The sequence below is a fragment of the Eupeodes corollae genome, chromosome 2, assembly GCF_945859685.1.
Source record: "Eupeodes corollae chromosome 2, idEupCoro1.1, whole genome shotgun sequence".
Lineage (NCBI taxonomy): Eukaryota > Metazoa > Arthropoda > Insecta > Diptera > Syrphidae > Eupeodes > Eupeodes corollae.
The window spans coordinates 42,721,557-42,744,062 of record NC_079148.1 but is presented as its reverse complement, the minus strand read 5'-3'; the positions used below and the strand labels follow the sequence as shown (position 1 = coordinate 42,744,062).

The 22,506-nt window shown below is 31.0% G+C and overlaps 1 protein-coding gene across 1 annotated transcript in view; it reads right to left on the bottom strand.

Annotated features, from left to right (window-relative positions):
• The window catches only part of LOC129944645 (zinc finger protein 236), a 56,495-nt gene extending 51,984 nt beyond the window's left edge, over positions 1 to 4,511 (bottom strand). The window contains exon 1 of the mRNA XM_056054216.1: positions 4,453 to 4,511. The gene's annotated coding sequence lies outside the window, so the exon portion shown is untranslated. The remainder of the gene's footprint in view (positions 1 to 4,452) is intronic.
• Positions 4,512 to 22,506: the final 17,995 nt, after the last annotated feature.

Here is a 22,506-nt window from a genome sequence, read left to right as displayed (position 1 = left end):
CGGAACCTACGAGTATGTTAAAGCTGTCAAATCTATTAAACATCAAAAATAGACAAATTGATTGAGTAAATTAAGTTACGAGACATTTTATTTAAAAGTTTAAAATCAAAAATTATAATGTCAAAAGACTTAAGCATATACCTATCAATCTTTTGATATTTTGCTGGATGTTGGAATGGTACCACCTAACGAAAAACGAAACCTAACCCGATTGGACCCTTTTGGAATAGATTAAGACGGTTTGTATGAAAGGTATCGATTCAAGAAAAAAAAATTTCAAGTTTATGATTGACCTTCTAAATATTATAGATCGAAATTCAATGAAATGTTTGCTAATATCTGCGTGCTTCCAAGTTTTAAAACACCAGCCCGACTTCAAAAAATTTCTCAACTAACAGGAAACAAAATAATTTAAAGGGTTTCAATTTATTTTGTTACCCTCTACGAGCCATTTTGTAAAGGTTTAAGTTAAATTTTTCATAATTGTAGTAGAATATGCCTTAAACCTGCATCTAACTTAACAGAGCTGGCAAATTCTTTATGAATAGCAGCTGTGTCTAACCTATATGTTAAATTTAGACTCCAGTTCAAATAGATTCGGGTTTAAAATTTGACTATGAATATGCCGCATTGTTTTTAAGCTACTAATAATTAGTACAGAATTGTTGATAGCTCAGAAATTACATGTTTTTAGACTTAATCTGTTTCTATTATTATTCAGATTTGCAGATTTATGTTAATGGCATAAGAGGGCTATAATACAAAATTGGGTTTAATGGACCAACAACAATATTTCCGTGCAATTATTTTTCAATAAACCAACAATGAAAAACTAAGTCAACTTAATTGTCATTAAGAGTACGCTTGCAGCACCATATCTTTTTTATGAAATCGTTCATTTAGACATTTGGGGCTGTATGTCATCCATCTTCAACACCTTGAATCGATTATAAGGCGATTATATATTTTATTATTCATGCAAAATATCTCGTTGGTATATTGTCAGTAAACTTTTGTTTTTAATATATGTTTTAGTTAATTTACACAATTTAAAGTTACACTATTAATAATGGCGTTATTTTTACTTGTCAAATAAAAAAAACATACAGCTTTAAAAATGGAAACTGCCCAAAAGTTGGGCAACTTAAATTGAGATTTCTTATTGGAAAACCCTCAACAATGGAAGGAAAGCCGTCTTGACAAATAAAAAAATAAAATTATGTTAATGTATTTCAATTAAATTTTGTACAGTTGATGATGTTTTAATACACTTCCTTTGAACAATAAAATATGTTAATCCATAAGTCTTTGAAACATTAAAAGCTAAAACTTCTTATTTTCTTCTACTTAATTGTTTTATATTTCTCTTACATTTGTACATAAATTGTTCCTTATCTAATTCAACAATTGCACAAATCTAATTGATCTGTCAAAATTTCCAGTAGTGTACAGTGTTATGAACTCAACTACAGTATTTTGACAATACAGCATTTTGTGATACAGTATAATAAATATGCAGTATTTTGAAATACAGAATATTAACTATGCAATATAATACAGAATTTTGAACATACAGTAGCTTAAAACACAGTATTTCGACTTGCTCCACCTTGGAAAGTTAAACAGCAAAAATCTGTCATAATATTTTGATTTAAAACAATGCTTACGTTTCTTATTTGTTTATAACCCTAAATACAAATTATTTATACCATTTTTGACAGGTTTAATTTTTTTTGTTAGAAAAAGATTTTAAAAACAATAGCGCACAAATTTTAAATCTCCTATTGTTAAGGGTTTAACAATTTACTAGTTAGCAACTTGATAAATATTAGCAATTTAGTAAAAGAGTCCAAAATTTTAAACCTTTCTTTTCGTTTCACTAACTAGTAAATTGCTAATTGCCTTTTATCAAAAAACGAGCATCCGAACATGTCTAAAAAGTGACACTTCGTGAAAATAAATGAAGCAAATACACTTAAACGGACCTATTAATTGGAATTCATAACTGTTGAATGGGCAATTCCATTCACTACTCTTATAAAAAAGAATTGTTCAGACGTCATATGGATTTATAGCAAATTGCTGAAAGTCAAAGCAGCCATTCCATGATTTTAACTTTACTAAATTATGAAGGGATAGTAAAATGTTAAAATCGTTTAAAATTAGATAAAATTAGATTAAAAATTAAGCTTTAAAACTACACAAAAATTGTAATGTAAAGTTAACTAGCAAAAATAACAATTCCCTACTTTAAAAAAAGGTGCATTTGAACATATTTTTTTTCAAAAAAATAAAGCAAATAAACCTAAATATAGGGAACGGATCTATATTAATGGAAATCTCAGAACTTTACAAGACACGTAGATTAAGTAAATTACTAAATGTTTCGGCAGACATCTTTGAAATATTAAAAGATATTGTGATGGAAAAATCGCTTTAAACTAGAAAAATAATCTCATTAGTCAGGTAACTTACTAAAATGAATTTAAAATAAAACTATTTAAAAACTGCGTTTATGTTGACGTTTATTCATAATTATACTTTTCTAAAAAAAATTACCAGATGTCAAACACGTCTTTTTAGTACATACATATACATTTATTCAAAAACACACACAACATAAAGTAGTTTTTAAACGTCTACTATGGGTTGCCAACGTTAGAACTCATTCTTGAGCAGAAATAGACTTTAAAAGTTCTGAAGAAAATTTTCACCAAAATTTATCATTTCTGAAGGTTCTTCAATGTTCTATGTACTATGCTTGACAAGCTGAAAGTATAATATTTTGTTTTTTTTGTTTAGGTTCGGCTTTTTAGCTTTGAGATCTCTCAATCTCACAAAAAGATTTCGATAGCTTTTCTTATGAATAGGATTAAAACCTTTTTTTTTTTTTTAAATATTTTCTACATTGTTATCTGCCTTTGTTTTTGGAAAAATTATTGTTAATTATGAGGTTTCAAATAATGATTTTGTTTTGGCTTTTAAATCATGGATGATAATTTATTTTATGTATATAATGTAGGAATATCATATCTTTATTATTATCCAGCAGAAAAAGTCCCATTTGTCATCTCGAAATATATGTTATGCTGTGTTGTGTTATGTAACGATTAATTATTAAACATATTAAACAATAAAAACTCGTGAATTTTCTCAGAATTTTATTGGTTTTTGTGGTAGTTCGATTTACCATTGAGATAAACTTATTTAATTTCTATTGATTAAGATAGTTAAGAAAGTTAGTCGCACGCTTCTTCCATTTTATGGTCAGTTAAATCGACCCACTGAAGCGGCTATTCGGGCTATTGTGACTAAATTTAGCACCAAATTTACTTTGTTGGACATTAAAACACCAACATGCTTACGTAGAGTGCGTACTGAAGAAAATATCGCAGCTGTATCGGCCATGATTATCAAAACGGCGCACTACAGCGCTAATTGGATCTCAGGCTAGGTTGCATTGAGATCGCCATTTCTACCTATCGGCCAGTGTTAATGATGACCATCGATTACCTATTCGTCGCCGTTTGCAGCAATTGGGCCTCTGTGCTTGTGCAAGAATTGAAGCCAAATGTTTGGTGAATGAACTCTTGGCCGAAGATCCCCTTTTTTACCGAAAAATTTTGTTCAGCAACGAAGCTCATTTTTGGCTCAATGGGTACGTAAATAACCAGAATTGTCGATTTAGGATTGAATATCAGACAGAAGCATTGCAAGAGCTACTAATGTATCCATAAAAGGACACAGTTTGGAGTGGTTTATAGACTGGTGGCATTATTGGACCGTACTTCTTCAAAGATGATGAGCGCTACCGTCAGATGATATCCAATATTTTTTGCCAAAAATTCAAGAGCTTGACTTCCATGACATGTGCTCGGTGAACATTTTTTTCACGTTCGGGACCGGTGAATTGGCCGCCTAGACTATTTTTTGTGGGGCTATGTTAAAGCTCATGTTTATACAGACAATTCAGCATGGGAAGACAACATTGAAGCATTTATTCGTGAGATACCGTCCAAAATGTTGGAAAGAGTATGCTTAAAATGGACTAAGCGGATAAATCATTTGATGCGCAGTCAAGGTCAACATTTGCATGAAATAATCTTCAAACATTAAATTTATGGACCGTACTATCGATTTAAATGATTTGATGCTTTTTTCTGAATTGTATGCTTTTTTTTTGAAAAATAACTTTCCTACAGCTTTCAAAAAATCACTCTTTATATATTAATACTATTAAGGAACTATTTTGAGTTCTTTTTAATAACTTATAAAATCCAAATAAAGAAAATAGAAACATTGCAGAAGATATTGCAAAATAAAACGTATCTGAAAAATGTCTTATTACATATTACTTTAATGTTATCAATGTTGAAATTCAAAACGTAAATGATATTTGCAAAAGTTATAAATTTATGTAGAAAACAAAATTAAGTTTATGAAAATACTTACATTTAACGAGATAAAATACAAAATCTTCTCTTAGGGGTTTCCTAGACCTGCAAATATTGTAAAAAATTTAATTAAACTTAAACATTTGAATATGAAAAAAATTATGTGAATATAGGAACTCTAATTTATTATAAAATCCAATGAAAAAATCGTGCTTATCAACCAGAATTAGAACAATTATTACACTTAAGTATTAATCAAAAATGAAAGAATAAAGGTATAAATTTTATTTTCATACAAAAACTGAATTCTTTATGTTTTTATTTCTGTATTTCAAAACTCTGTAAACTTAAAATATTGTATTCTAAAATGACGCACTTGATAAATTATATATTTTTTTAAAAACCATAATAAAAGTTTTTTTTAAAGCATATTTTAGATGATGAAGAATATAAAAACAATATTGCATGCAATTAAAAAAAAGAGGCTTTGATGCGACCCACACTGATAACTTCCCATCCCGTCTGTCGATTTGTCTTGCTTAAAAGTTTGTCTATATGTATTTTTACCAAATTTGCGCACTATTTTTTGTAGATTTTATTTTTTATGAAAAAAACGGACTGTTGGATTTTTATATAAAAATTTCTGAATATTGAAAACAATATTTTCTCTAAAATAAAATAAGTTTGAAACCAATATTTTTAATTTTTGAAAAGCTATTTGAGCCGAGAGTAAATTTTTACCAAGTTTAAGTATTGTTTTTTTTTAGAGTTTTATTTTTTGTAAAAAAACTGTCAATTCGAATTTTTTAAAAATTTTACCAAATGTTGAAAACAATATTTCTTATAAGATTAAATTAGTTTGAAGCCAATATTTAAAATTTTTGAAGAGATATTTGAGTCAAAAATCAATTTTTACCTACTTTTATACATTTTTTTTTAGGTTTTTATTTTTTGTAAAAAAACTGTCAATTCGAATTTTTTAAAAATTTTACCAAATGTTGAAAACAATATTTCTTATAAGAAAAAATTAGTTAAAACCAATTATCTCAAAGTTTTTAAAAGATATTTGAGTCAAAAATCATTTTTTACGAACTTTTGTTAATTTTTTTTCGGTTTTTAAATTTTTGTACAAAAACTGTCAAATAAAAGTAAATTAAAGCCAATATCTCAAAGTTTTGAGTCGAAAATCAATGTTTACCTACTTTTATAAATTTTTTGTTTAGGTTTTTATTTTTTGTAAAAAAACTGTCAATTTTATTTTTCTCAAAATTTTATCAGATGTCAAAAACATTATTTTTCGTTGCACAAAATTGTTTTAGGGATGAAATCATATTTCAGTCGTAAAATTTTGGAGGTGACAAATTTTTTTTTTCAGTTTTATTGATTTATAAAAAAAACCGTTATATTGATTTTTTTCAAAAAATATACCTGTTTGGTATCACGTTACAATATATTATATAAAATTTAATTCAAGTCTCTAGCGTTTTTGGTTCGTAAGATATTTAAGGTTAACCAAAATTTTCACCTTTTTTTCAAACTGCTATGGTAAAAAAACCACCCACGCAATTTTCTTGAGAGCCCTTTCTGCATCTTTCTGCCTCATTATCTGTATAACAAAATTTATTTGAAGTCAATATCTCTTCTGGTTCTTGAGCTATGGCCGTACAAACGTACGTACACACGCACGCACAGACATCTTTCTAAAAATCTTTTATTTCGACTCTAGGGACCTTGAAACGTGGAGAAATGTCAAAATTTTCAATTTGACAAATCGGACACATTGCAATAACTTCCTATGGGAAGTTAAAAATATTGATATGTTTATGAAAAAAGTCACTTAAAACTCAAAAACTAACACTTTTTAAGGAACACACAAAATCAATTTTATTCAAAGAAAATTGAAACATGTTATTTTCATGAAATGTTATTCAAAGTAGTGTTACCAAATAATTGGTATGATACCTTGTTCTTAAAAACACTATTTTTTTAAAGTTTTATAATTCAAAATGTTGTAAATAGAAATAAACCAAAAATCGTCTTGCTCCAGAATTTATTTCTAGATAATTTAAAACAGTTTGAAATACAGAACTTTGATTAACCAAAAATATTGTCGTACAGAATTTTGACCATACATATTTTTGTACATACATACAAAATTTTGTAATACAGGATTTTGACATACAGTATTTTAAGTCCAATATTAAAGTATTTTTAGACAATTAGACAAAATCAAAAATTCGAATTTTCTCAAATTTTTTAATGTTCTATACATTTATTTTATTAACTTTACTTTTTTGTTTTGATCTAGAAGGGTACTCCCCCATTAAACCTTTATTTTGCTTTTAAATTTTCTCAACAATTATTTAACCGATTTCATTTTTACTTGCGACATATAGGAACTACATATATGGTATGTTTTGCTTTCGTAAAAAATTCCGAACTCGAGATTTTAATCGAACATGATATTACGATGGTAGAGAAGTCGAAAAAAGTGGGTCCCGCGATTCCGTCCAGTTTGTTTTGTCTGTCTGTCCATGCTCCTACAGCCTAAACCCTTGGGTCGATTGAGTTCAAACTTGGAAGTTAAGGTTTTGAGCAGATTCGATTTTTAGATAAAAACTAACAAAAACGAAAATTCGAATTTTCTCAAAAACAAAATAAAAGATTTTTTTTTAATTTTCTCTAAAATTTTATTTTTTAACTTGGCTTCTTTTAATAAGAAAAACATATTTTTGGATTGCTCAGGAAAGGTACCGCTCATAGAACCGTTATTTTGTTTTTTAATTTTCTCAGCAACTTATGAATTGATTTCAATCATTTTTTTCGAATAAGCTAACGATATTTGATTATCAAAAGTACAGTTTGTATTGTTTGGATTTTTAAAAAAATCTTTTTTTTTCAAAATTCTTTATCTGAAAAACGGGTCAACATTTTTTTTTTACGAAATTCAAATGTAGAGCGTATATTTACAATCACTTAACAACTGCATCAAAAATATTTTAAGAACAAAATTGAAAAATTGTATATCAAGGGTTTTTTGATTTATAAAATTTAAAATAGTTTTTTTTTTTTACTGTATTTAATGTAAATTATTTTAACAAAATTGTAATTACGTTCTTATGTTTTATCCAAATTAATACATTTGGTACAAATTTATGTTTTTTTATAACATTAACTACCTAAATAAAAGAATAAATACTTAGTACAAGTTTAAGAAACGGGCTAGAAAGAGTATATGTATTTTCTATTAGAATCACTATTTCAACGTATGTATGCATATTATTCCTGTATAGGTGCTACGTACAGCCTCTACAACTATTGCTTAAGTGTCACTTCATAACTAAAATCCAAAATGCATAAAAGCCTGACTGTAAAAAAGACATGAATAGAAATTCCTTGTACTTGTTCGTATGCTTGTTTCTTTTAAAATTTAACGAAAAAAATAAACTGAACGTAATAACTCCATGTTTGCGCTGAAAACGTGTAGGAAAGAAATAATGTGATTGGATTGCAGTAAGTACCTTCTACCTACCAATAACATTCTCTCACTATCATTATAAACATGTCTTTATCTATCTATATCTAACTACTCAAACAATAGGCGATCGCTATACAATTCAAACATACATGTTCTGCCTCTTTCTTATCTTCAGATAATTTATTTTCCACCCTGGTTCTTCTTATATGAAATTAAGCTATCCAAAGGAAAAAGCTTTGAACGAACTAATTGAATACACAAACAATTGTTTTTGTTGAGTATGCTTACAAGTATTTTTCATTTTCGGAATGAGTTATCCTGTGTCTTGGGATGAGTCGCGCTGTTTTTTTTGACAAGCAAATGGCATTTAGACTCGTATCTTTGAAGACAAACTTATTTAACAGGTATATTATTTTTGAATATTATATAGGTATTTTAAACAGACTCTTTGCATACAGGAGCAAGTTCGTGTGACCTAGTCGTGCATTTTATTTTGTTTGCACAAGCTCATATAATGTCTCAAATATATTTGATGATCAAAAATGTCATTGTTTTTATTTTTGATTTTTAAAAAAATATTAAAATTTTTTTTCGAAATTTGATATCTCGGGAATAGGTGGTTATTTTTGTACGAAATTGAAATTTAAAATGTAAACTTATAAGCTCTAAATAACTGCCTACTTAAAATATTGTTAAACTGAATATAATCAATTCTATATATACAAAATTAATAAAAAAAACTCTCTTACGATTTTCAAATAATAAGTTTGAAAAATTAAGGTTTTTTTTTTGAGAAATCAAATGGCATTTAAATTATTGAACAAACTTTTTTGTAGAAACGTTTTTAATCGAAATTAGATAATAAGAATTTAAAATCGCTACACAAATGTTGGACTTTTTGAAAAAATAAATAAAAATATTGCGTATACGCCACAAGTACCCATTTAATTTTTAATAGAACGAATGATCTTCAAAAGCTTTCATACGATTATAGAAGCAATGTTAAAAATATTAAAATGAACCGTTATTTACTCTAAGAGAATACGTTTTATTATTTATTAAAAGTGGTAAAAAATATATTTAAAACGATGGTGACTCTATTCTGTCTTAATTTTATTGCGCTGTTAGTATCAGTAATATTTTTATAAAAAAAATGGTTTGAGGGCCTTTAACCCTCATTAGACTATATGTATTTGTCACTTATATCAATTAGAAATCATTTTGAGACTAAAAGGGAAATTAGATAAAAATATACTTGAAACTAAAATGTTCCCCCTGAAAATTTATTGAGTCTTCTAAGCTAAAATCCTAAGTCATCAAAACTAATTTTTCTACATTTAAATTCATATTCCAAGGGACTAACGATGACAATACTGTTCGTGACTACCATTCCTATTATTTTGGTGCTGCAAGTGTAAATCAATTGTAAAGCAAAAAAAAAATAATAATAATAAAAACGTAAAAACGTTAAAAAAAATAAAAAGAGTCTCTCTCATCTACAATATACGAGTATGATGTCGTCGTTTGATGACAACGATGGGCTGTGTGTTCTTGGTTCTTGGAATTGTTGGTGAGGGTGGGACTAAATATTTATCTAGCTCTAGCTCTCTATGTACTTAGTTGAGAATATTATTTCATCACCCCCAAGAAGAAGAGCCAGAAGTATATATATAATAAGGTATGATGTGGCATAGCAAACTCGCAACAAAAAACTACCACCAACTATCAGCCATACCACCCGACCACCCTACCGACTCTCTGTATCTAAAGTGTGTATCTGTATCTATAGTGTTCTTGGGAAAATCTATTTTATCACCATCACTATGGCGACCAATCGAGGGTAAACGAAAAATTGGGGCTTTCCCAATGCTACCCGTGGCTGGCTGTGGCTTGTATAGAAGAATATGGATGTTTCTCGTGTAGGTAGTATGCTAGTGCTGTACTGGCTGATGGCTGCGAATATACAGCAGCGCTAAACTATACTGATGGAATCGAGTCGACCGCCAGCGCTATGACTATAAAAGACCACGTTCGTTGGCGGTTGGTCTTAATGGTGGTCGTCCTCTTTCTCGTCCTCATCCTCATTCTATTCGGTTATGTCGTCGTCGTCGTAGATTTGGATGTCGACATTTTCGTTTCGCAATAAAAATCCACATACTGTTCTACTTGCAACTGCTATAAACTACCTGACAGATATTTTATATGTTAAAAACTCACAATCGCATAGGAAACGAGCAGATAAAAAAGAAAGAAAACACGAAAAAGACCAAACGTTTCAATGCAGAGTTTTTCTGTGTGGCGATAAATGGATGGAGGACAAATTCTGTTTTATTTCAGTATTTTTTTTTGTATTTTCTTCGTATTCTTCTTTTGTGTTTTTTCTGCTTTATTCTGGCTTAAAATGTATCTATACGTGGATACATATTCAGAGAATATGTAAATTAAGAGGGTGATTTTCTTGAATTTCTGCCAAAACCCTCTTAAAATCAACCCCTGCGCCTGCATCAAGCCCGAGAGAAGTGCGCGCGAACGAGAGGATACAATATTAAAAATATTTCTTTTTTCTTCTGGGTTTTCTGTGTTTTTTTTCAGATTCTTTTTTGGTTTTTTATTTTTGTTCCTTTTTTGAGCACAAAATCTATCTAGGGAAAATATGAGCGAGAGTGAAAAGGATGCATGATGAAAATATAGAGCAGAGGAAATCTTTTGGGAAATGCGCAAAAATCACTTCCATATGGGCGGCTGTGCTGGGTTCTAATATGAGATGTTTTTGAGAATAACGATCTCTCATTGGGTTTCAGAGAAATATCTTGTATCTCATAGAGGAAATGAACAGAAGCAGCTTTACCAAAAGCTGATTGGTGATTGGTCTATTGCACGTTTCGGGAGAAATGTATCTTTTTTTTTTAGTGTTTTTTGAGGACGAGAAGGACTCACCCTTTTATTTTTTTGGTGGTGTAGATGTGTGGAATATCTGAAAGATAAAACTCTCTTCTGTTGGGGGAGAAAATGAGTTTGTAAAAAAAAATCTATACCATCAGGTATCTGAATGCCGAGCGGGGGTGGTGAATGGTGATGTGGAAATGTCAGGAGGGTGTCGTCGTCGTATACCTACCTACCTCGGGTTTTATCGATCGATTTTTCTCCTCGGCTGAAAGTATTCTGATGTACTAAAAGACACACACGGGTGGCGGTGGTGGTGGTTGTGAATTGTACCTGAATCTAGTACCAACTGAAACGCCATAGATTTTTTCTTAGAATCGATGTGGGAAATCCAATTAGGGGGGGAAATATTCCACCTGCATGAGCAGAGCACTATAGCAGTTGCTATATTTGTTTTTGGTTTGTTTCGTATTTGTCTGATATTGAGACACAAAGCCATCTGCAGAATGACGCATCCAAAATGAAGAAAAAAAGATACTTTTACGGGGTTTTGCAGTGTTTGGATTTTGTGAGGGTGGCATTAGTATAGGAGGGTAGAGTACCTATACGACGGACGTGATGGTGGATGGTGGGTTCTGTGGTTATGTAATCATCTGTAAGTTGTTATATATATCGAGATATATGAATGTTAGATAAAAGATATTATGTAGATTATTTTAACGTATATAACAGTGTATAGGTGTATATAAGATTTGGTTTGAGTATCTGTGCATTTAGACTTATGTATTTTTATGAGTTAAAGATACATGTAAATAACATTAAAATTGAGAGGGAAACGTTTTATCTTGAAACAAGTTAAATGATACCTTTTTCCTGCTATCTGTTAAATAACTAAGAAAAAGTATATGACTTTTGTATCTATGTAAATACATATATGGATTTAGGTAGGTACATTTCTTTGCTAGTAAATGGCAGCAACCCATGACTACACAGTTGGTCTGTAAACAGAAACAGCTAAAGGTAAAACTTGGATTTTAAAGTTTAGAGGTTTTGTGTGATTAAAAACAAACTTAAGATAGAAACGAAAAGATGTCTTCTATAGTAATAGCTACTTCAAAATATCTAAACACAAAAGAAAAACAACATAAGCTGACTAGAATACCTGAAGAATTCAAAAGTGTGGAGGTCCAGTGGGTAAGGTGATGTTTTTGAATCGAGGGCTTTCAAAAGATGAAAAATAAGCTTAAGCTAGAATTTTCTAACTGAAAATATTTAGAGTAATATTTGTTTGTATTAAATTGGAGCTAAGCTTAAGTTAGAAGTGCATATGTAGCTTTAGCTGCTAGCAATTGTCCTTTATTGAACCGAAAATATTTTTAAATTTTTTTTCACAAGATATGCAATATCAAATTTAAAGGCACTTTAAAATCATCTACAATCACAATCCCATTGAAATATTTTATTTTGTTCAATAAACTTTTATTATCTTAAATTGTCCTCTAAATTTTATAAATTGATTTTAAATAAAAGTCATTTCAAAAAACTTAATTCTAATAACTTCTTATCCACCCAAGGTCCATTAAGAACCACAGCAAATTTGACTGTTAAATAATTTCAAATAAGTGACAAATTTGTTCAAGTTGAGACGTAATGCAAGGGTGGATGCATACTTTTAATCAGGGGGGGGGGGGGGTCACGAGCTTAACATATAGACGAGTTTTTTTTTAACGCTCAAAAATGTTCTTTAAAGGTGGTTAACAAAATTTAAATAACATAATGTGCATCTTAACCTTAAATATACACATTTCAAGAGCTAAAGTGACAACTTAAGTTCTTAAAATATTTTAGAACGCTATTGTCCAGCAAGGTATAGTCTAGCTATTTAATTTAGTAGACTTTCTTGTTATGAAAACATTCCAAAATTTTAACTTTTTTCTAAATATGTATGCCATATTTAAGAACAGAACACAATATTTTATAGGGTTCTTATTGCTTCCATGGAGAAACGTACTAAATTGTTTTGAAACTTTGATTTCTTCCAAAAGAACATATTCTTTATTGTTGCCACTTATATTAATTTCGAAAAACGCTACAAGAACTCAAAAACCCAGAAAATGAGAAAGAATTTGATATCAAGAATTTTCTGTTTTTTTTTTAAGTAGTTTTTTCAGACCCAATTTTCGGGAGTCTTTTATTACCTACTATTGCTATCAGTCTGCTTACTCGTAGATAGGAGCTGATGCTTGAAAATATTTTGATCTTAAAGGAGTCAACAAAACTTTAAAATTGTAGAGAAAAAATGTTTCGTTCTTGTATTTAAGGAAATAAGTGCATTTATGTAAGTACATAATTTCTCTGAATATAAAATAAAAACAAAATAAGGTAAACAAATAAGCTGGAAGAAACTTTTGTGTGGCAGTGACAAATTACACTTTTCAGAATCACTTTTCACTTCAGTTCTCAAGAAATTCAAAGCTTTTATATAAATAAATAAATAAACGTGCATTGTGTTCTTCAATAGTTTAACAAAAATGTCATTTTTGCTATTTTTGGGGCATTTATATTTTTTAAATTCTTGTTTAAATCTCAGTTCTGGAACATCTAAAACAAATTCACTTCAAAATGTAGATTTCTTTAATTTGTTACAATCTTAAAAGTTTCATGCAACAGAAAATCAATTTTGAAAGAAATATGTTGGCCGGCTGCAATACCTCCAATGATAACATTTTAGATCATCAAAAATCATCATCAATTTGACAATTTGAGCATCGACAAGAGCTTGCATTGAAAAACAAGTTTATCGAAATCTGTTGGTTAAGTTCTTACGAAAATTTGAAAACAATATAACGGCTTTATGAGGGGTACCCTTCTGGAGCAACAACAAAAAATGTTTTTCTTGTAGGGAGAAGCGAAAATAAGTAAAATTAGAGTAAGTTCTCAAAAATCTATCGGCTCATTTCTGAAAAAATTCGAATTTACACCAACAAATTCGGAAGTAAAAATCACTTCAATGTTCACTATTTATGTGCATAAAATAAGATGGAATTGAAGGCTGTTTCAGGAATTAAAAGGCAAACTTAAAATTGAAGATCTCTATTCCAAATTTCTTCTTAAAAATCTGAATATTTGCTTTCTTTCTTGGAAACAAATTTTATGAAAATAATTAAAAGCATTACTTAAGTTACAAACATTTTAAACGTATAATAACGCATGTATAAGCTAGCTTTATGGCTGGATCCCACAGGATCGTCCATTGGTCAAAATTTGATGAATTTGTGATAAGTTTTTGGAATAGGGCTGATTGTCAGATTTATATTATGTTCCCGGTTCAGCCCTCTGTTTAAAATGCCACTTTTTGCAACAAAGTTTAGAAAGTACGCATTTTGTTTTCATATACAGAAAATAAATAATTCAAAATATAATAGAATTCATATCCATTAACTCAATACAATTAGCTTTGAATTGAAGAGAATTCCTACAAAAAACACAAATTTATCTCCCAGAAGGGTGGTCATGACCCCTATGACCCCTCTCTGGATTCGCCATTGCTTAAAGTAAACCTTTTTAAAGAGGTTTCAGTAAAAATAAAAATAAATAAGTTAAGTTGATTCAAAAGTCAGTAGAGAACTACAGACTTATCACTTACAACTCTCAACTTTTCCTGTGTTGGAGTAATTTAAAAAAAGGAGGGGACCTACAGTTTTTATGCCGAATGCGAACGGAAATTTTACAAAGCACTTCTCATGACAAGAATTACTCTTGGAGGATTTCAATTCCTTCCAAGAGGAAAGTAAAAAAAAACCCAACACCCACAAGACAGTCCTACGAATTAACCATCACCTCATGGTTTAGTAGAATTATATCAACAAATAAGCAGCTTAAATTTGAACGCTCGTTATTAATCAGAAAAGAGAATGAGAAGCTACTTAAAAAAAATAAGTATAAAATCCCTTCTCTCTTCGGAATCTCTAAAGACTTTTTTGAAATAGACCGCGATTATAAAATTCAGTAACGAAACCATCAAAGTAAGAAGCATCAATCATCAAGTTATATACATTATTGAAAAAATGAAATGGTGAAATTAACTTATAATTCAGGCTACGTCTTCTAAAAATAAAGTGGAACTATATTATTTTGCATTTTTAGTTACCAATTAGACATATAACAATATTATACATATTAAGTTTTGTTTACGGATCGAAGCAAATATAACCTTAAAGGTTTAGATGGAAGAATTAATGTTTGTGCGGGAAGCAAATAAACACATTTCTCGAGCTACTGTAAAACATGGCTATGGGTAGGAGGAAGTGTTGCAAGTTCTGGTGGTCGGAATTGACATTTTGTGGAAGGTGAAATATATCAAATGGCTAACATCAATATTTCGGAACACATTTTGGAGTCCAGGTTAGTAAATTCGGAATACAAGATAATTTCATCTTCTACCAGGACAACCACCATAGCACACATCTTGTACAGCAATGTCATGGTTTTTGTGTAACTCTTCAAAGGTGCTTAAAAAACAGAAAAAAAAACACCTTCGTCTTCGAGAATAATGAAAAAAATATGAAATATGTTAAAAACTTGTCTATTCAATACCTGGACAACTTTAGGAAGCCATCAAATTGAAAGGATATGAAACTAAGTTCAAAATATTATAGGTATTCGATTATGTGTGAGCTGTTCAATTATAGATTTGCTGATCTTTTTAAAATTATTTTATTGTTAAGTGGCTCAAATTTTAATTTATAAAATATGTTTAAATGCCATACAAACTTGTTATGGAGTTTTACAATCTTCATAAATTTTCTTGGAGATAATGCATTGCGAAAATGTATATTCTTTGTGTTCGATTAGTCATGGGAGTTACAGTATGCATATTTTATACGTTTTTTGAAATAAATAAAAACTTGAGATTTTCGAGTCCTAAAGTTCAAAGTCATGGAAGTTACTGTGTGTTTATTTTATACGCTTTTTTGAAATAAATATTAAAATTGAGATTTTCGAGGACTAAAGTGCAATGACGTCACTTCAAAAGTAATTTAAACTTAAGTTTTAAGCACAGTGTAATTAAACCAAATGCAGAAGAACCTTGGAAGAATTAGCTATCAACTGACAAAATACCTAAGACGGTATCTTTTAAAGAGAATAATTTGACCATCGTTACCCATAACATTCCTCAACCTTGAAAAAATCGACAAAAAAGCCTTGAACTTTTAGTAGGGTTTATAGTTTCATTGCATCTTCAATAATTGTATCTTGTTTAAATTTATCAGATCTTTTGTAAGTTCTTCTGTAGGTTATATCTTCAAAGACTTTGTATGAAGTTTCATACAATGGATATATTTTACAATGTTCACAAATAAAGCTCAGCTTAACACACAAATTTAAAGAAAAACAAATATCTGATTGCATGTCACAAAATTATAGGTGTATAGCTACTTGAAGTTTAGGGTGTCGAAGTGAAGAAATATTTTCTGACATTGACTCTCTGCAAAATAAGATACCAACCTTAAAAAAAAATTAAAACAAAAATCATACAAACCAAGTTGCGTGGGTGAGTTTCATAAGGGTTGTGCCACACATCTGTACATATTTGTCTGCCCTTCTGAAAAGCACACATAAATATGCATTTGTCTCTCTAAAGCACAATATTGTCCATATAGGATCAACAAAAAAAATAAAAAAAAACCTTCACAATTAATTTTATAAAACTTTGTATCTAAATATGTATCTATGTATCTAAGTATCTAAGTACACCTTTGAATATGATGTAGATACGAACGAAGGTAGGATATTTGTTTATGTAACTAAAACATATGTGCAGACTGCAAAGAGCAAACACTTGATGGTCGGATGTGATGTAAAATCGTATCTAATTACAGTATAGCCTATATGCCTTTGCCTAGGCATTTGCACCGAAAATTCGTGTGGAAAGAGTTTTCAACCCCCATCAGTTTTTGTGATGGTTTTGTGTCGTGTGCCCTTGCGTATACACAGGTGGGATAAAAAAAACTTCTCCGTACTCTCAGAACACCTAACATACATACTAAAGGTAAAGGTAGGTACAATGTGGTATACAAATTCAAGCCCAGATAAAAATGGAAATGGAAACAAGTTTACTTACAGTAGGTATATAGTATATATGAATGCTTACACGAGGATGTATTTACCTTCTGATGGTTCCCCCTTAATCATCATGGTGCTCGCTCCCTCTGGTGTTTATGAAAACATACCTACTCGCAACTACATATATTGCAGCGGGGGAGTGTTTTTTTAAGACTGAATCATTCGTTTTCGTTTGGGATTTTACGTTCTATAAATATCTTAATATTATTATTCTTTTTTTTTCTTAAACAAAATTGATTTTTTCGTGCTATGGAGTTGAAAGAATTTTTGTTCTTGCTCTCACGATGCTTTTTTTTTTTAATAACAAAGAATCATTTTTGTTTGTGTTTTTATTTGCCTGACCGCGAGTCTGGACTTTTTAAAAATAAAGGACTTAAAATTGTTCTTTTTGTTGTGATGGTTGTTTAAAAGCCTGCAGGAAAATAAAAATAAGAGAATAACCATTGTGATCAAAATGGATAGTTGGCGCTGACGTCGCACCGCCGTCGTTGCTAGGGCATAGAACATCATTGTCGTGTTTATAGTGTTCAGCCAATCGTAACGATCCGTGCCGCGCAGAGTAGCAACTCAGCTCTTAGTTTATATCTTTGAAGTATTTCAATGCTCTCGCCCGGTGATGGTGGCTCGTCGTCATCGTCACTATCATCATCATCATCATCATGGAGTCTCCAGGGACGTATTTGTTTAGATAGTTTTGAGTTTCTTTTAGACTTTTGAGTCTATTTTAAAATAAATTGATGAAGTAGGAGATGTGAGAGCTTAAGTTAATAGTACAGGTAGATACGAGTAATTATCAAACAATTAAAAAAGTTATCCAATATTTAAGTTTAATTTGTAATTTTTTTGTTTGTCAAACACACAACTGTCAAATTTTTGCAATTTGTTGTTAGCGCTGACATATGTCAGCTGTCAAGTTTAGCTGTCATTTGAAATGTCATAATATTGGTTTAAGGTTTTTCATTAACAATAATTTACCGCTTAACAATCGAACAGTGCTATTAACTTAGTATACATTGATATTTTTATTGTCATCATAATCTACGCAACTAATCGGTAAAATTGTGAAGAACTTTAAATAGAACTTTAAAAGATATCGAAAGACCTGTCAATCATAATAATGCACATTTAATCAAAAAAATTTATCGATTTTGATGCGTTTGCAGCTATTAAAGGTGTGGTACATTGCGTTCTTTAAATATTTTTTATTTGAATTTTTGTGTATATTCTTTTAAAGTTCAAATAACTAAACAATTGAAGCCTGCTTGTCATGGTTAGAGTCAATCTTGGAATGAAAAGTGCTTTGTTAAATTAGCCGTTTAGAATCGGTTTTTGTGGCCTGACGCATGATGATATTGTTCCAGCTGAGTTTGCCTTCTTCATCGCGTCTTGCATTAGCAATAGTTTACATCTAGTGGTTGGTATGCCAGCATTAGCCGAACGTCGTAGAATGTTGTACTGTAAACCATTCTTAGCGAGTTCATCTGCCTTAAAATTGTCTGGAATGTCTCTGTGGCCCTCCATCCAGCAAAGGTGAATATTGAACTGCTGTGCCATCTCCGTTAGAGATGGTCGACAGTTAAGGACTGTTATAGAGTTTGTAGAGACAGGGTCTAGATATTTGATAATGGTCGGACTATCTATAACGTTTTCTTTAAGCCAGGACAAGACTGCTTTTATCGCAAAAAGTTCCACCTGAAACACGCTACAATGATTGGAAAGGTGAAGTGAGAGTCGTTCAGAGTACACACCTCTACGAACACCTTCATTTCTTTTTGATCCATCTGGTCTAAAAGTAGACAGATTCGTACAAAAAAAAAATGTTGACATAAGCGGCTCAACAAACCAACAAGTAATCGAAGAGGTTCCATTTAATTTATAATAAGATTGTGTTGGGTATGTTCTATATTCTTAAGGTGTCATAAGTCCGATTTTTGTTTTTTCAGAAGACTGTTACGCAGCCATATAGTCAAATGATTACCAATTTTTTTTTGGCAAATGGTTGAAAATCATAACTCACTTCAATAAGACAATTTATGGCTCTAGTGCTTGAAGAGATTTATGGTCGCGTAATTTCAAGGTTTGGAGACGCCAACCATTGGTCACCATGATCATGTGATTTCATGCACTTAGATAATCTCCGAATTTTAGATAAATTAAAAACCAACATATACTAAAATGTGCGAAAAAGTGGTTGAAAATTACCCCAAAAGAATCGCGTTTAAAAGGATATTGTTTTGCGCAATATTTGTTCAGTAGTTGCAAAGTCCAAAGTAAACAATATGAAATAAAATGTACATACAAAATGTGTGTGCCTAATTTATGTAGCATCAGTGCAATGACGGTCATATGAAAATGGGTGTGTCGGTGGGTGATACATTTATTTTCAATGTTCAATACAACTTTTTTTTAAATGTAATTGTAGTACCCGTGATGGTTGGTGAGTTGGACCATCATGCGAGAGGTCTTGGGTTCGATTCCTGCCGATGCCATCTACTTTTTTTACGGCTACGACTACAATAAAATTAGCATTTTCGTGTCAATTTTAGTAATCATCTTTGCTAATCAGTCTTGCATAACTAAATCCAATTAGGAACATATGTTAAATATTAAATTAAAAATTGACAAAAAGTAGACAAGGCAGATCTCCCCATCATGACCCCTCCGTCAAGTAAGTTGGGGTACCCGGAGGGACAAGATGGATTCACAAGTAAACGTTGCATCTTCATATTTATAATCTATACCATCACAGGCAGCCTAGCCTTCATTGGAGTCCAAATAACAACCATTACAAAACAAACATGGTGTATTTTAAACTTCACTATCATCTCTATTGATGGGACATATTTAGATCCTGTTTTCTTTTTGGAAACTTTTATTTACTAGCCGCACATTTTTTTTTGGTTTTCGTTAGTTCTCTTATTGCTTTTCTTTTTCTTGACAACTTCTTTTTCTAAAAGTCTCTTCTAATTCATTTTCATATGGCGATGAAATTGGGAACTAAACAACGGTGCTGCTAGTTGTAATTAGTCTCTTCTCATGTCCAAATAAGTTAACTGATTAACATCTAAAAAAAAATGGTCTCACCCACAAATAAACAAATGCTTACCTGCATGAGTAATCTTTGACGCATGTGAATAACTTTTTTCGTACTTCGAAATGGTGTTCCTTATAGAATAATCACGGTGCAACCAAAGTGAAAAAAACGCTAAGAAAATCGCCAATTTACTATTTTTCTACTTAACACACAAAAACACAGGCGTGGTCGTTTTGTCACTGCGTCGACTTAAAGCTTTTATGGCGGCGCTGCGTCACGTGCAGTAACGATCCTAATTTTTCCAATGGTTCCAGATATAAGATGGTTACCCCTTTTCGTCCGCCTTCCCCTCTTACCCCCCTCTCCCCTAATTGACGAATTTTCCAAGAGTAATTCGTCTCATGAAAAATACTTTCTCAAATTAGCCGTTTGGATTCAGCTTATAAACTGTAGGTCTCCTCCATCCCTGACAACAGTACTCGCACACAGGAATGGTTGAGAGTTGTAAGTCAATAGGCCCTACTTCTCAACGGACTGTTGCGCCACCTAATTTATTTATTTACTTGAAATAGGATTTAACCAAAAAAAACAAAACTAACATAAACTGATGTGAAATTTCTGTTAAAATTGAAATATTAAAAAACGCTTATACGCCCTAGTGTACCTTATACAATTTCATCTTTACAAAGGGAATGTAAGGGATTCTTCATAGGATATAACAACTTTTAATTCCTGGCTATCCGTTGCAAATGAAGCTCTGACAAATTCTGCATTTCTGATCAATATTTGTTTCAAATGCAGACAAAATTTGTCATTAAATTTTAAAACTGTAGGATATCTGGCTCTTTGTCTAAAGATGCTGACTATTTACTTAAATTGGCGCCTGATGCCCAGAAATCTACAAATCCGACAACTTACTGAAAAGCCAAAATTAAAAAAAAAAAAAATAATATCAAACCAAAAAATATATATTCCATCTACACGATGAATGATCAGTGGAGAAGAAAACGAGATTTACTTATGTATACGCAGCGCGCAGATACAAAATATATTTGCTTCTGCATAAAAGAAGATAAATTGCTCGTTGATATTTAAATACGTCGCGGTCGCTCGTCTCGTCGTCGTCATCATCATCAACATCGCCGTATAAAGTCTTCGTGGTTGTTGTTGTTATTTTGAACTGCTTCCAAGCTCCAGTCCAAGCAAATCAACCAACTTAGGCATGCTGAGCGCGACCAATCTCAAATCTTTACATAGTCATGATGTCGTACAGTGGTTGGCAGTAGTATGGTCGGCCAAAGTGATGGTGACGGCGGCGACGACACGGAGCCAAGAGGCGGACACAATGTTGAAAATTATCGCTGGTTCTAAAGATGATGATGGTCGTGATTCCGAATCCAAATCATCATCTTCATAGTCGTCGTCATCATCATCTATAGCGATGCTTCTCCATTTTTCCACAGAAGTTATTATCATTGGCTTTGGATTTTGTTGTTGTTGTTTTATTTTGTCTCGTTCTGGACACTTATTTTTCTGTCTGACTGTGCTTTGTTTTTCTTCTTTTCCTCCTCTCGTATCTGACTGTTTGATATTTATGGCCATCTTTGTATCTCTCTGAAGCTGAACCAGACTCTATAGGAATCTTTTGGTCTCTGCATTGGTTACCTCTACAAAATGTAGGTACATAGACATTCGTAGATATATAGGTTTGTTGTATGGAAGCAAATATTTATTCATATTAAAAGAGAAACGTGCGATGTTCAATGAATGTAAAGGGGGATGTTGCGGGATCTAATCAAATTCAGTATCTTTTATGGTGACCATCAAGTTTTTTCCAGTTTCATTTCTCTCTGTCTGCTGCGCAAATGGCAGATGTATTATTGGGGAAATTTAATATTGGATACGCACTGATGGACAGATGAGTTGAGATAAATTATTTTATATTCATGTCTACAAACTCATGACTTTAAGCCTTTTTTCCAACGTATCTTTAGTTGCTAGATACGCTGCAGGTATGATGGAATTGAATATGACCGCAATGTAGGTACACAAAATTACGAGTAGATGCTGCATGCATTTATTATTTTTATTAAATAATACAAATAAATGTGTATGAGTGTTTTTAAATGTGTATATGTACATGAATACTAATTTATACTTGTTTCGAGACAAAATTTATGATGTTCATAGTTTGAAATTGATTCGATATTTCATTTTTTGATGAATAATCCAGATGGCTTTCAAAATATTGCAGTTTCATAATACGTACATAGTTTTTCCACATCAAAAACAAAGGTGTTGGGTATCGAGTAATAGAGTAAATAAATGTATGATTTCAGAATAGATGTCTTATGTCAAATTTTGACTTGAAATAGCCACTCTTTTCCAATTTCAAAAAAGTTTCAAAAATGTAAATATTTGGGTACATAGTTTTATTCGATAGACTATATAGACTTTAAACCACTGGAATTATGGAAATATTTGTGTAAAATACAAAAACACGTTTTTTAGCTGGTCCAGAATACAAAGCCAAATCAAAGTAAATTAAGAAATAAAGACAAATCGTTGTAAGATTTAACATACTAAGAAAG